Source organism: Pan paniscus, chromosome 5, assembly GCF_029289425.2.
Source record: "Pan paniscus chromosome 5, NHGRI_mPanPan1-v2.0_pri, whole genome shotgun sequence".
Taxonomy (NCBI): domain Eukaryota; kingdom Metazoa; phylum Chordata; class Mammalia; order Primates; family Hominidae; genus Pan; species Pan paniscus.
In genome coordinates, this window is record NC_073254.2 from 3,705,694 (window position 1) to 3,720,000 (window position 14,307).

Below are 14,307 nucleotides of genomic sequence, written 5' to 3' on the forward strand. Positions count from 1 at the left end.
GCTTCTATAAACATGGTAATATCTTCAAAGCAATCTGCATAAACATGGAAATAACTACATCGCTGTCTCTATAAACATGGAAATATCTACACCGCTATCTCTGTAAACGTGGAAATATCTACACCACTGTCTCTATAATCATGGAAATAACTACACTGCTATCTCTATGAACGTGGAAATACCTACACAGCTGTCTGTATAAAGTTGGAAATATCTACACCACTTTCAGTATAAACGTGGAAATATCTACAATGCTATCTGTATAAACATGGACATATCTACACTGCTATCTCTATAAACGTGGAAATATCTACACCGGTATCTGTAAAAATGTGGAAGTATCTGCACCGCTATCTGTATAAACGTGGAAATAACTACACCGCTATCTCTGTAAACGTGGAAGTATCTACACCACTTTCTGTATAAACATGGAAATACCTAAACCACTATCTCTATAAACGTGGAAATATCTACAACGCTGTCTCTATAAACATGGAAATATCTACACTGCTATCTCTATAAACATGGATATATATACACCGCTATCTGTATGAACATGGGAATATTTACAATGCTACCTCCATAAACATGGAAATATCTACATGGCTATCTCTATAAACGTGGAAATATCTACACCGCTGTCAGTATAAACATGGAAATATCTAAACCGCTATCTGTATAAACGTGGAAACATCTACACCGCTATGTCAACAAACTTTGAAATATCTACACCGCTATCTCTATATCCGTGGAAATATCTACACCGCTATGTGTATAAATGTGGAAATATCTACACCGCTAAGTGTATAGTTGTGGAAACATCTACACCGCTATCTCTATTAACGTGTATATATCTACACCACTATCTGTATAAACGTGGAAATATCTACACCGCTACCTGTATATACATGGAAATGTCTACATCGCTATCTGTATAAACATGGTAATATCTACACCTCTATCTCTAGAAACATGGAAATATTTACAACGCTATCTGTATAAACCTGGGAATATCTACACCGCTACCTCTATAAACATGAAAATATCTACACTGCTATCTGTATAAACAAGGAAATACCTACACCGCCATCTATATACACATGGAAATATCTACACCGCTATCTGTATAAACATGCAAATACCTACACCGTTATCTGTATAAACATTGAAATAACTATACCTCTATCTCTGTAAACATCGAAATATCTACACCGCTATCTGCATAAACAAGGAAATATCTGCACTGCTATCTCCATAAACATGGAAATATCCACATTGCTATCTCTATAAACATGGAAATGTCTGCATGACTATCTGTATAAACATGGTAATATCTACACCGCTATCTGTATAAACATGGAAATATCTACAATGACATCTCTATAAACATGGAAATATCTACACCGCTATCTGTATTAACATGGAAATATCTACAGCGCTATCTCTATAAAAATGGAAATATCTACACCGCTATATATATAAACTTGGAAATATCTACACGGTTATGTGTGCAAACGTGGGAATATCTATTCCGTCATCTGTATAAAGATGAAAATATCTTCACCGCTATATCTATAAAAATGGAAATAACTACACCACTATCTGTATAAATATGGAAATATCTACACTGCTATCTGTAAAACAGAGGAAAACCTACACTGCTATCTGTAAAACAGAGAAAAACCTACACCGCTATCTCTATAAACATGGAAATGTCTACACCACTGTCTGTATAAACATGTAAATATCTACACTGCTATCTCTATAAACATGGAAATAGCTACACCGCTGTCTTTATAAACATGGGAATATCTACACAGCTATCTGTATAAACATGGAAATATGTACACCACTATCTATATAAACGTGGAAATTTCTACACCACTATCTGTATAAACATGGAAATATCTACACCGCTATCTCTATAAACTTGTAAATTTCTACACGGCTTTCTGTATAAAGATGGAAACATGTACACCGCTATCTGTATAAACAAGGAAATATCTGCACTGCTATCTCTGTAAAAATGGAAATATCTACACTATCTGTATAAACATGGAAATGTCTACACCACTATCTCTATAAACATGGAAATATCTACACGGCTGTCTCTTTAAACATGGAAATATCTACACCACCATCTGCAGGAACATGGAAATATCTACACCGCTATCTGTATACACATGGAAATACCTACACAGCCATCTCTGTAAACATGGAAATATCTACACCGCTATCTCTATGAACATGGAAATAACTACACCGCTGTCTCTATAAACATGGAAATATCTAAACCGTTATGTCTGTAAATGTGGGAATATCTACACCACTATCTGCATAAACATGGAAATATCTACACCGCTATCTGTATAAACATGGAAATATATACACCGCTATCTGTATAAACATGGAAATATCTGCACCGCTATCTGTATAAACATGAAAATATCTACACCGCTATGTCTATAAACATGGAAATATTTACACCGCCATCTCTATAAACATGGAAATATCTACACCGCCATCTGTATAAACATGGAAATGTCTACACCGCTACCTCTATAAACATGGAAATATCTGCAACTCTATCTGTATAAACATGGAATTATATACACCGCCACCTCTTTAAACATGGAAATATCTGCACCGAGATCTACATAAACAGGAAATATCTACACCGCCATCTTTATAAACATGGAAATATCTACACCGCCATCTATATAAACATGGAAGTATCTACTCCGCCATCTGTATAAACATTGAAATCTCCACATCGCTATCTCTACAACCATGGAAATATCTACACCGTCATCTCTACAAACATGGAAATATCTACACCGCCGTCTCTGTAAACATGGAAATAACTACACCGCCTTCTCTATAAACATGGAAATATCTACACCGCCATCTCTGTAAGTTTGAAATATCTACACTGCTCCTTCTCTAAAGACGGAAATATCTATACCGCTATCTGTACAAACATGGAAATATCTACACCTCTACCTCTATAAACTTGGATATATCTACACCACTATCTGTACAAACATGGAAATATCTACACAGCCATTTGTAGAAACATGGAAACAACTACACCGCTGGCTCTATAAACAGGGAAATAACTACACCGCTATCTCTATAAACATGGAAATATCTACACCACCATCTCTATAAACATGGAATTATCTACACCGCCATCTGTATAAACATGAAAACATCTACACTGCCATCTCCATAAACATGGAAGTATCTACTCTGCCATCTCTATAAACATGGAAATATCTACACCGCCATCTGTATAAACATGGAAATATCTAAGCTACCATCTATATTAAGATGTAAATTTCTACACCGCCCGCTGTATAAACATGGAAATATCTACACCGCTATCTGTATAAACATGGAAATACCAACACTTCTATCTGTATAAACATGGAAATATCTACACCGCTATCTGTATAAAAATGGAAAAATCTACACCGCTATCTCTATAAACATGGAAATATATACACAGCCATCTCTATAAACATGGAAATATCTACACCGCCATCTACATAAACAAGGAAATATCTACACCTCCATCAATATAAATATGGAAATATCTACACCGCCATCTGCAGAAACATGGAAATATCTACAGCGTGATCTGTATAAACATGGAATTATCTACACCGCTATCAGTATAAACCTGGAAATATCTCCACCGGTATCCATATGAACATGGAAATAACTACACCGTGATCTGTATAAACATGGAAATATCTGCACCGCTATCTGTATAAACATGGAAATATCTACACCGCTCTCCGTATAAACATGGAAATATCTACACCGGTATATGTATAAACTTGGAAATATATCAACCGCTATCTCTGTAAACATGGAAATATCTTTACCGCCATCTGTAGAAAGATGGAAATACCTGCACCGCGATCTGTGTAAACATGGAAATATCTACACCGCTATCTCTATAAACATGGAAATATCTACACCGCTATCTCTATAAACATGCAAATATCTACACCGCTATCTCTATAAACATGGAAATATCTACACCGCCATCTTTAAAAACATGGAAATATGTACACACTCATCTGTATAATCATGGAAATATCTACACCACCATCTGTATAAACATGGAAATATCTACACTGCCAGGAGCTCAAGAGCAGCCTGGGCAATGCAGCAAGATCTGATCTCTACAAAAAAATTAGAAAAATTAGCTGGGCATGGTGGCGTGCACCTGTAGTCCCAGCTTCTTGGGAGGCTGAGGTGGTTGGATCCACGGAGCCCAGGAGTTTAAGGCTGCAGTGAGCTTGGATAACATCTGCACTCCATCCTGGATGACAGAACAAGAACCTGTTTCAAAAAAGAAAAAAGAATAAAAACCTAAAAACTAAAAACTGGATGTAGTTTGCTAATAACTAAACAGCAAATTAATTGTAACATGCTTACATATCAACAATGTCTTTCTTCTTTGATCATAAACCTGCTCACTAAGAAGCTGCTGTAGTCCATGTTAGTGACAGGTACATGTCTGCATCCTTGTCCTGACCTGCATCTTCTTTGATTGTCCCCATCTGTGTCTCCGACTGGCACTGCCGAACCGGCTTGCTACCTGATCAATGTTGTACTGAACCGGACTGCTAACTGATCAATGTTGTTGAGCTCACTGCACAAAGCTGTTCTTACAGGGTAGATTTCTGCCTGGAATAGTCATACTTACACTGTTTATGTTCCTTACTCCTGACCCATCCAACGCAGCACAAGTTCTATTTATTGCCATAGAAACATAGGTCATTTGGAAACACCTCCTTCATTTCTATGGAATGTTCAAACATTTCTGACATTTTGGACTCTGTTCTAGCCTCTTGTTAAATATATCCAGAAAAGAGACAAAGCTTTATGGGGGGGCTATATGCACACATATGCTATAGAATAAGCTATCTAAATGTTTAAAAATACTTTCCATCTGGCACTGCACCTTAATAGGTAGACAGAAATTAAGTATGTGTATATCTATCTGTATAGATACGTATAAATATATATCCCCAAAACAAAAACTCATTCTCTTACTTATACATAGGTAGAATATAGGTGAATATACATATACATTTATAGTTAGAACAAAAAAACCCCTCAGCCTCTTTAGGGCCATGTGTTTTCTCTGAGTAATTGTCACAATTAATTACAATACATGTGTATGCCTTTTTAGATAAATTCCATCAGACCAGTTTCTCTCTGGTTGGAAAATAATAACTGCCTATTTGCTAAGTGCCCCTGCCCCTATACTATGTTCCAGTGAACTAAAGACCTCTGGCAATCATAGATTTACAACTCAGCAAGATTAAACAATTTATTGTTATTTATGACATCCAAGCTGGATCTTCTGTATCATATTCCACATTAGCATCTATCACTTTATATTTGGGAGATCCTGTCCAAAAAATGATTATGCCTCCTAACCAAACATTCATCAGGGCTGCAGGAACAGGCCCCCTGAACAAACATCCTGCCAAAGTACTTTAAAGCACCGTGAGCTCCCACAGCTGTGCATTTTCAGATGACTCAGCAGATTAGCGTGGAGTCTCTTAGCCTCTGCTTGGTCTGTTCCTTTCAGTGATCTCTCACATGGCCCAGTCCATTCGGTTTGAAAATCCTCATGAAATGAGCAGATTATGATCTGGCTTCAGTAGAGGGCCATGGGGTGGGCATGGAGGGGAGAGGGTTTGCTCTTAACACAGCCTGAGCCTCAGAAAGGTTTCAGATGGAAAAGCATGGCACTGACTCAGCTCATGCTTAACAGGAAATAATGCACAGACCACACGAAAAAAGCCCTTTATGTTGTGTGAAAGTCTATGCCGGAGCAGCTGCTGCCACCTCATGTGCTGTGATAGAGTGTGCATGTGTGTGTTTGTGTGTGCGTGAGTGTGAGTATGCACACAAATGTGTGCTGGGAGGGGGAGGAGATCACACCTTCCACAGTCGCCACCTCAGCCTTAGCTAGCAGCGTGGAGAATTGCCAAAAGTCAACAGGAAGCAGCACCAAAGCAACTGTGATCACCACATCAGCAGGCGCTTTCTGATTAGTAAAGCTACTGGGACTGTAAAACACACACGATCTCGTCCTTCTTTTATTTTAATCAGAGCAAACTATTTTTATAATAATTGTGTTATATGAATAAATAATTCATTATGCTGTAACCCATTATCACATTCAATCCTCCCAACAACCCTAGAAGATATGTAGACAAGTATTATTACTTTCCCTATTTTTATAAATGAGGAAATAAACCCCAAGAGGCTAGGCGACCTCCCCACGGTCCTAGAAGTTGCAAACAGTAGTATCATGATTCAAATCCAAAGCTTCTCCTTTTGTCTTTATCATTTTAATTTTGAAGGTAATGCATATGCATGTATGATCTTTTAAATCCAGAGATGTATATGGAATAGATAGGAAAAGGGACTCTCCTTCCCCATTATACACCCCCTCCACCCAAGCTATATACACTGTTGACTAGAGTATGTCCTTTCAATCCTATTTTCTATGCCTACATTATACACAGAAAAGCAGGATTACGTTACACACAATATTCCAGTCATTGCTGTTTTTCACCAACAAGCTATCATTCACATCTTTTTCATACTACATATAAATTTATATCCTTTATTTTAGTGGTGTATATTGTGCAGTTGTGTCATAAATTATGTACCCGTTCTCTGTTGAACATATAGATTTTTTCTGAGTTTTTCCTTAGCAAAATGCTGCAGTGAGTACCCTTGTACACAGATGTTTGTACATTTGTTCTAGAAAAATCTACAGTAAAGATTCTTAGATTAAGAGATTCCCAGGTTATTAGAAAACTACTCTATTAATTTAGATATATACTTCCAAATTGCCTGACCAAAAAGTTATGTCAATTTAACTTCTATGAACAGTATACAAACATGACAATTTTTCATCACCTACACCAACTCTGGGTAATTTCATCTTTTTTACAAGTTGATGGACTGTTTTAATTTATATTTCTCTGATTATTAATAAGGTTGGCCACCTGTTCATGTGTTATTATTGATGATATTTGTATTGAAATGTTTGAATTTTCTTGATTTCAAAAAACGGTTTACATGTCATAGATATTAAATATTTGTTGTAAAACTCTCCTTCCAGTATTGTGTATGTGTTTGGTCAAGTAGAATAAACTCTCGTCCTCTGATTTCAGATTCCTTTCTCTTTCCATTAGAAATCCCTAAATGTAAAACTACATATTGATAGCTAAAAACCAGGATGTTTACTAGAGAAAAAGAATACAAAGGCAATAATTAAATATTATATTTATACAAAATACCTACTAGTACAAACTTAAAAAGAGAAAGTAAAAGTCAAATGCTTCTACGACTTCAGACTAAGAAAAAGAACTTTTGAGGTTGAATGTTCCTGAAATTTTTCTTTTCATACAACTACGGACATGACTTCAAAAGTTGATGTGACTAAAAAATGTAAGATATGAAAGATATTTGAAGACTCAGAGAAGGTGGATTTTCATTTTAACAAGTCACATATATATTCTAGATATCCTCTTATTCGTAACTAAGAGAGTCAAATCAGATGAAAGACTCTAAAAATTTCCCTTTGACTGTGTTAAGTAGAAGTAGTAGAGGCATATTGGCCAAATCTTGAATGTTTGCAAATTGACTCTTAAGGCTATAGGCTGGCACAGGTCATTGAAGCCCTAGCTTTTTATCTTTAATTTTAAAATCCCCAAACAATTTATACTAATTTTTCTTGTCCATTGTTTCCAAATAATCTTGTTTAAATGTTATTACAGTGCTTGCTCATGTTACTGTTGTCTAACAGAAGGGTATCCGGGGCCTTAAAACTGAGAGGGTTAGGATTAATGATTCCAATACCTATGCTTGGACATCTCCAAAAGTGGGTTCCAACTTCTTGTCCTCAAGTCTGTATAGAAACTAGCAAACTTCCAGAGTTCACAAAAGGCTCAAAGAGAACAGATGTTTTATAGAAAATTCTTAGAGCAAGTTTCACGCATGATGTTGCTGATGCGTGTCTGCCTTTTCAATAAACATCACTATGCTTTATCACAAGAGTTAATAAAGCAGCTTAGTTAAAAATGCCATCTGGGTCTCTGGACACATTAAACAAAGCTTAAAATAACCACCCCAGCAACTGGGAGGACCCAGCTGTTCTCATAATCTGTCCCACTCCTTTTACTTCCCCAGAAAAAGAGTGAATGAAGACCACAGACTAAAAGCATCCAGAAGGAACTGACACAAACAGGGAGATAGATGGAGCCAAGGGCTCCTGTAAGTTTGCTATTGCTCACATAATAGATTTGCTAATTCCACAACCTGCGGATGGTGATTAAGAACGGGAAGCAGAAAGAGGGAAGAGAGAATCATAGAAGGGCTCATTCAAGTTTTCTAATGTATCACAAACCTGTCCTCCCTAATGTCTGGATCATAGCAGCCCATTCCATTCACCTATTCCGTAGTGAACTCCAATAGAAAATACAAAGCCATCACCACCCAGTTCTTTCTCCCTTCTAGAGATGAGATATTAGCCACCCAATCCCAGATTCTCAGATCCATTCCAGGAAAGAAGCCCTAGGTATTGAAGCACAGCTTTCCCTCCCTCCCTTCTTTCTTCCACCCCAAGATTTGTTCCCCAGATAGTTCTAGTAAATGCAAAACCAAGTATATTCTCATTCTTTAGAGCAACCAGCTTTTCATGGCCAACTGGAATCAAACACAACCTGCACAAACACCTATCTGGAGGACACTCCCAAGGCTCCTACTGAGCCAGCCTTCTGCATACCACTGCATTTCAGCTTCCTAGTTCACAAGACACTGAGACATTCTTGAATTCTGCAAGGTGCACTGTGTGTTAATATCTTGGCTGCTCATCATGTGGCCAATAAAGGGCATGGCTAGTCAACAAATAAATTTTCTCTTGGCTAAAACTTGCAACAAAACTGTAAGCTGTTTACCAAGGGGCCCACTACAGGTTATATTCAATATATACAGTCAAATCATAACTATCTGAGATATATTCAGTTGACCATACACCTTTATATTTCAGTAACAAGGTCTTTACATTTCCCAGTGCTATCGAGGTTACAAAGTGCTTTCATATGCAGTGCTTCATCTGATTTCCAGGATAATTAAATGATCCTGTCATACCTGATTTTTAGATGAGGAAACAAGTGGTTTCTGGGTATTTCAAGAGGCTAACGCATCTGCCCTCCAACTTGTACGTGAAAACCAAAAACAAAATTCCAAGGCCCTTCAACCATCTGAATGGACTTTGACTCTTTTGGTCAATATATGGCAGAGCTAGGAAAAGAAGGTGAGTCTTCCAGCTGCTGATACAGGGTTTTTTCTGCCATACTCCATTACCTCCAAGGCTAAAGTCAAAAGAGGGTGTGGTTATCACATGAAAAAATCTGGTTTGGATTTCCCAAATATGTATGTAGTATTTGGGGATTTACCTTAATTTAACCTACAGTTCTTTTGGGTTGTAACAGTCTGACTCCATTTTTGAAAACAAAACAAAATCGATTTTAAATGCTGAATTATAGATCTTTGCTGTCCAGTATGGTAGCTACTAACCACTTATGGTTATTTGCATTTCTATTTTAATTAATTAAAATTCAGTAAAATGCAAAATTCAGTTCTTCAGTTGCTCTAGCCACATTTCAAGTGTTACAGTAGTCACATATGGCTAGTGGCTGGGAATATGCAGATTATAGAACAGTTCCATCATCAAAGAAACTTCTATTGAACAGTGCTATTATATAATGTCATCTCCAGAGAAAGAAGACTTTAGAAAAAGTCAGAAACGGCCGGGTGCAGTGGCTCACACGTGTAATCCCAGCCCTTTGGGAGGCCAAGGCAGGCAGATCCCTTGAGGTCAGGAGTTCAAGACCAGCCTGGCCAACATGGTGAAACCACGTCTCTAGTAAAAATACAAAAAAATAGCTAGGTGTGGTGGTGCATGCCTGTAACCCCAGCTACTCAGGAGGCTGAGTTGGGAGAATCACTGGAACCCAGGAGACAGAAGTTGTAGTGAGCCAAGATTGTGCCACTGCACTCTAGCCTGGGTGACAGAGCAAGACTCCATCTCAAAAAAAAAAAAAAAAGAAAAAGTAAAAGTCAGAAACATCTTGAGGCAGGCATAGTGCTGTCATCTGTCCAATATTGAAGATGATTTAAGAATAAGAAAGAAGAAGAGAACAAAGAAGAGAAAAAGAAGTTGCCTTAGGTGTACCTACCCAGAAAAGGACAAAGGCATTCTTGTAGTCATTGTGTTGTATTTTAGCTCTTAAACTTTTTAAGAGATTAGAATAATTTGACACATAGAAGATCTAAACCACTGAAGAGGCTCTGAAGCAGATAAAAGTAGAAAGAAAATAAAAAACTAATTAGTTACAAACTAAGCTTAACCACAATTCGTTTAAACGATACTATTTACTCTTCACATGATTGGTTTTTCTTTTGCTTTATAGTATGACATAGTTTATATCTTTAAAGGGGAATTAAAATATTTCTGGGAATTTTTAAAAGTAAGTTCACACAGCCACATAAAAACTACAGAAACAGATAAAACCTATCTTCTCATTTATTCCCTAATCCATTCAAATTAAATATAAAAATCCAAGCAGCCACAGTGATATTCAAAAAAGCAAAAGTGAGACAAAACAAAATTCATTTGTCACCTGTGGAGGTAGTTAGCTCACCTAATCTTCACTCCAAACACCAGTAATTTTTAAAAGACAGAAATAAACATATGTTCTGCCTTCCCGGAAGGAACTATGTTTCAGGGTAGCCAAATAACCCAGTTGTGAAGAAAATGGTCCGCTTATAGAAAAATGCCAGCTAAAACATGTAGATAGAATTAGAGAATTAGAAATTCACCATTTTGAAACCCCTAATGAAATAATCAACTCAAGCAAGGATCATTAATAAATGCTAAAACAATCAAGTAACTATTGATACAGAATATAACTGAATATACACATGGTACAAAGTTCACGTCACAGACTACTGGCTTGACCCAAGGGGGAATATAGCAGAGGAGATAGGCAGTGATCACCCTAACCTTGCGATCATCTCACCATCACTAATGATGGGATGTGAATACACATTATTGCCTATGAAATAGTCTTTAAAAAAAGAAGTTGAACCTGAATCTAACTAAACCTTGCAATGGGCTGAACGTGTATGTCTTCCCAAAATTAATATGTTGACATCCTAACCCCAAAGGTGCTGGTATTAAAAGGTGGGGCCTTTAGGGGGTCATTAGATCATAAGGACAGAGGCTTCATGATTGGAATTAGTGCCCTTATAAAAGAGGCCCCAGAGAGCTAGCTAGTCTCTCCCACTATGTGAGGGCCCAGCAAGCAGGCCAATCTATGAACCAGAAAGTTGGTCCTAACCAGATATCAAAACCACATGCTCCTTGATTTTAAACTTGCTAGCCTCTAGGACTGTGAGAAATAAATTTCTGTTCTTTATAAGTCATCCAGTTTTTGGTATTTTGTTATAGCAGGCCTAAAAGCCTTTAGAACTAACTTCCAGTTAACCAGGAAAAAACAGAGTGAAAAGTTAAATGACACCATAAAAAGCAACCAGAAAATTCCAGAAGGGGAAATATTCTACAGAACAACTGACTAGTTTTTCAACAAGTCAATTTCACTAAATAAATTCATAAACAAAGAGTATGGGTATTTTCCAGGTTAAAAAAGTCTTGAGCTAAATAATCAAAGGCAATGTGTATCCCTTGATTAGAAGAAACTAATTTGAACAAACCAGCCACAAAAGATATTTCAGGGAGACCAAGCTGGAAGGATCACTTGAGGCCAGGAGTTTGAGACCAGCCTGGGCAACGTAGTAAGACCTCCATCTCTACAAAAACAATGAATTAGCTGGGCATGGTGGTGTGCACCTGTAGTCCTAGCTACTCAGGAAGCTGAGGCAGGAAGATCACTTGAGCCCAGGAGTTTGAGGCTGCAATGAGCTATGATTGTTTCACTGCACTTCAGGCTGTGTGAAAGAGCAAGACTTTGTCTCAAAAAATAAAAGGACATTTCATAATAATTGAGGAAATCTGAATGTGGACTGGGTAATAAATGATATAAAAAAGCCATTTTTTATTTTGTTTGAAAAGATGATTTTGTAACTATACAGGAAAATGTTCTTATTTTTTTAGAAATCTGTACTAAAGAATTTAGGGGTAAAATATCATTTTCTTTAATAGACTTTCAAACACAAGCAAAAAATAGTCATGACACAAATATAGCAAAATGTTTACAATCTATGTTCTATGCTTGCCTGTGAGTGCCATTAATCTCATCTCTCTGCTTTTCTGAAAGTTTGAAAATTTCAAAGTTTTATAATACATTTTTTTACATCCCATAATTTTATAATATTTTTTTTAAAGTTTGAAGCAAATCAACAACTATAGCTTCAAAAATATCCTGACCCACAATAAACATTGAACAGGGTATATTTCTCCCATTTCCTAAAAAAGTTGGCCCAGGAAGGAGTATGAGAGCTGCCATAGCTCTCCCAAGGCTCATTATTCTCCATCACTCCATGGGAAATCCCAAAATAAATTTTTTAAAAAGTTGTTTAAATTTATAATGTTTTAGATTCTATAATAATTTTATAATAAAATAATTGTAAAATGTTTTTGATTTTATAATTTATAAAAATTTTTATACATGTTTATGTTTGAAATGTCTATTTCAAACTTTATGAGATATTAAAATATAAGTAATATAGTTCATCATTTTAGAAATGCCATGCTTTTCTTCTCCAGCAATTATATAATCAAACAGTAACTGTAGTTTTTCCTAGAACATTGCTTTGTAGGCTGGGCATGGTGGTTCATGACACTTTAGGAGGCCAAGGCAGGCAGATCTCTTGAGATCAGGAGTTTGAGACTAGACTGGGCAACACAGAGAAACCCTATGAGTAGTAAAAACACAAAAATCAGCTGTGCCTAGGGGCGTGCACCTATAGCCCCAGCTACTCAGGAGGCTGAGGTGGGAAGATCACCTGAATCTGGGGAGGTCAAGGCTACAGTGAGCCCAGACTGTACCATTGCACTCCAGCCTGGGCAACAAAATGAGACCCTGTGTCAAAAAAAAAAAATGAAATTTAATTTAAAAAAAGAAAATTGCTTTGTAAAATTAACTTTTTCAATCAAAACCAAGATTTTTCAGATATAGAGAATGCAGCCCACTGGTCAGATTTGTCAGTTCAAAGAGAATAAATAATAGTTTCCTATTTTTCTAGCCTGCTTATGATTATCCAATAGGATATCAAAAAAGACCAAAGCCTTTGGGATCCATGTTCAGTATTCCTGAGTCTAACTCAGGATGCCAAATCAGGAGACAAGCACATTCTCAACAATTTTCAATCATTCGAGACCAATTTTGCTTATAATTATCCAGTTCTTTTAGACCACCTTTCTCCTGAAGCCAGCCTTATGGCTATTCACTTCACTTTAGCATAAGCCCCCAAGAAGGTGAACAAAATGAGGAAACGATTGGTTAAAGTTGGCATTTGAAATTCTGAAACATGTCCACCATTCCCTTCACCCATGCCCGCCCCTCTTAGAAGTAGTACTTTCAGATTATTTAAGAGTCGATGCTTCTATGTGGATTTTGTCATCTGTCCTTTATAACAGCTAGTAGGTTTAATTTGACTCCATTTTAAGCATATATTGACCTATGCTAATTATCTGTTAAAATAAATTCCACTCTTAGAGTTAATAAAGTGTGTGTGTCATGGAAGACCCATTGAAGTAAGAAGCTGAGGAGCCCTTATGGTAAAGTGGGACAAGAAATAATAAGACATAATAATTTTCCCATGCAAATCAACAACCGTAGCTTCAAAAATATCTTGACCCACAACAAGTATTGGACAGACCATGTTTCTCTCACTCCCTAAAAAATTGGCTCGGGAAGGAGTATGAGAGCTCCCATAGCTCTCCCAAGGCTCATTATTCTCCATCACTCCACAGGAACAGCCTGTCAGAGAAGAGTGAAAGACCATTTGTCAACCTCTCTTCAACTCCCTGATTCTAGCCAAACTTCATCAATCTCAAGTGAGGAGCCAGAGAGAGATCAAACCCCATATATCCAGCATCATTGTCTACTGGAGTCAAAAATCACAATTCCACTACCCACCCCAACACCATTGGCCCTGTTTCTCCCAATTGCTTTTTATTGTGTTTTTTAAAAAATCCTCTTTCCCCATCCCTGCAACACCGAGAAGGAGGAA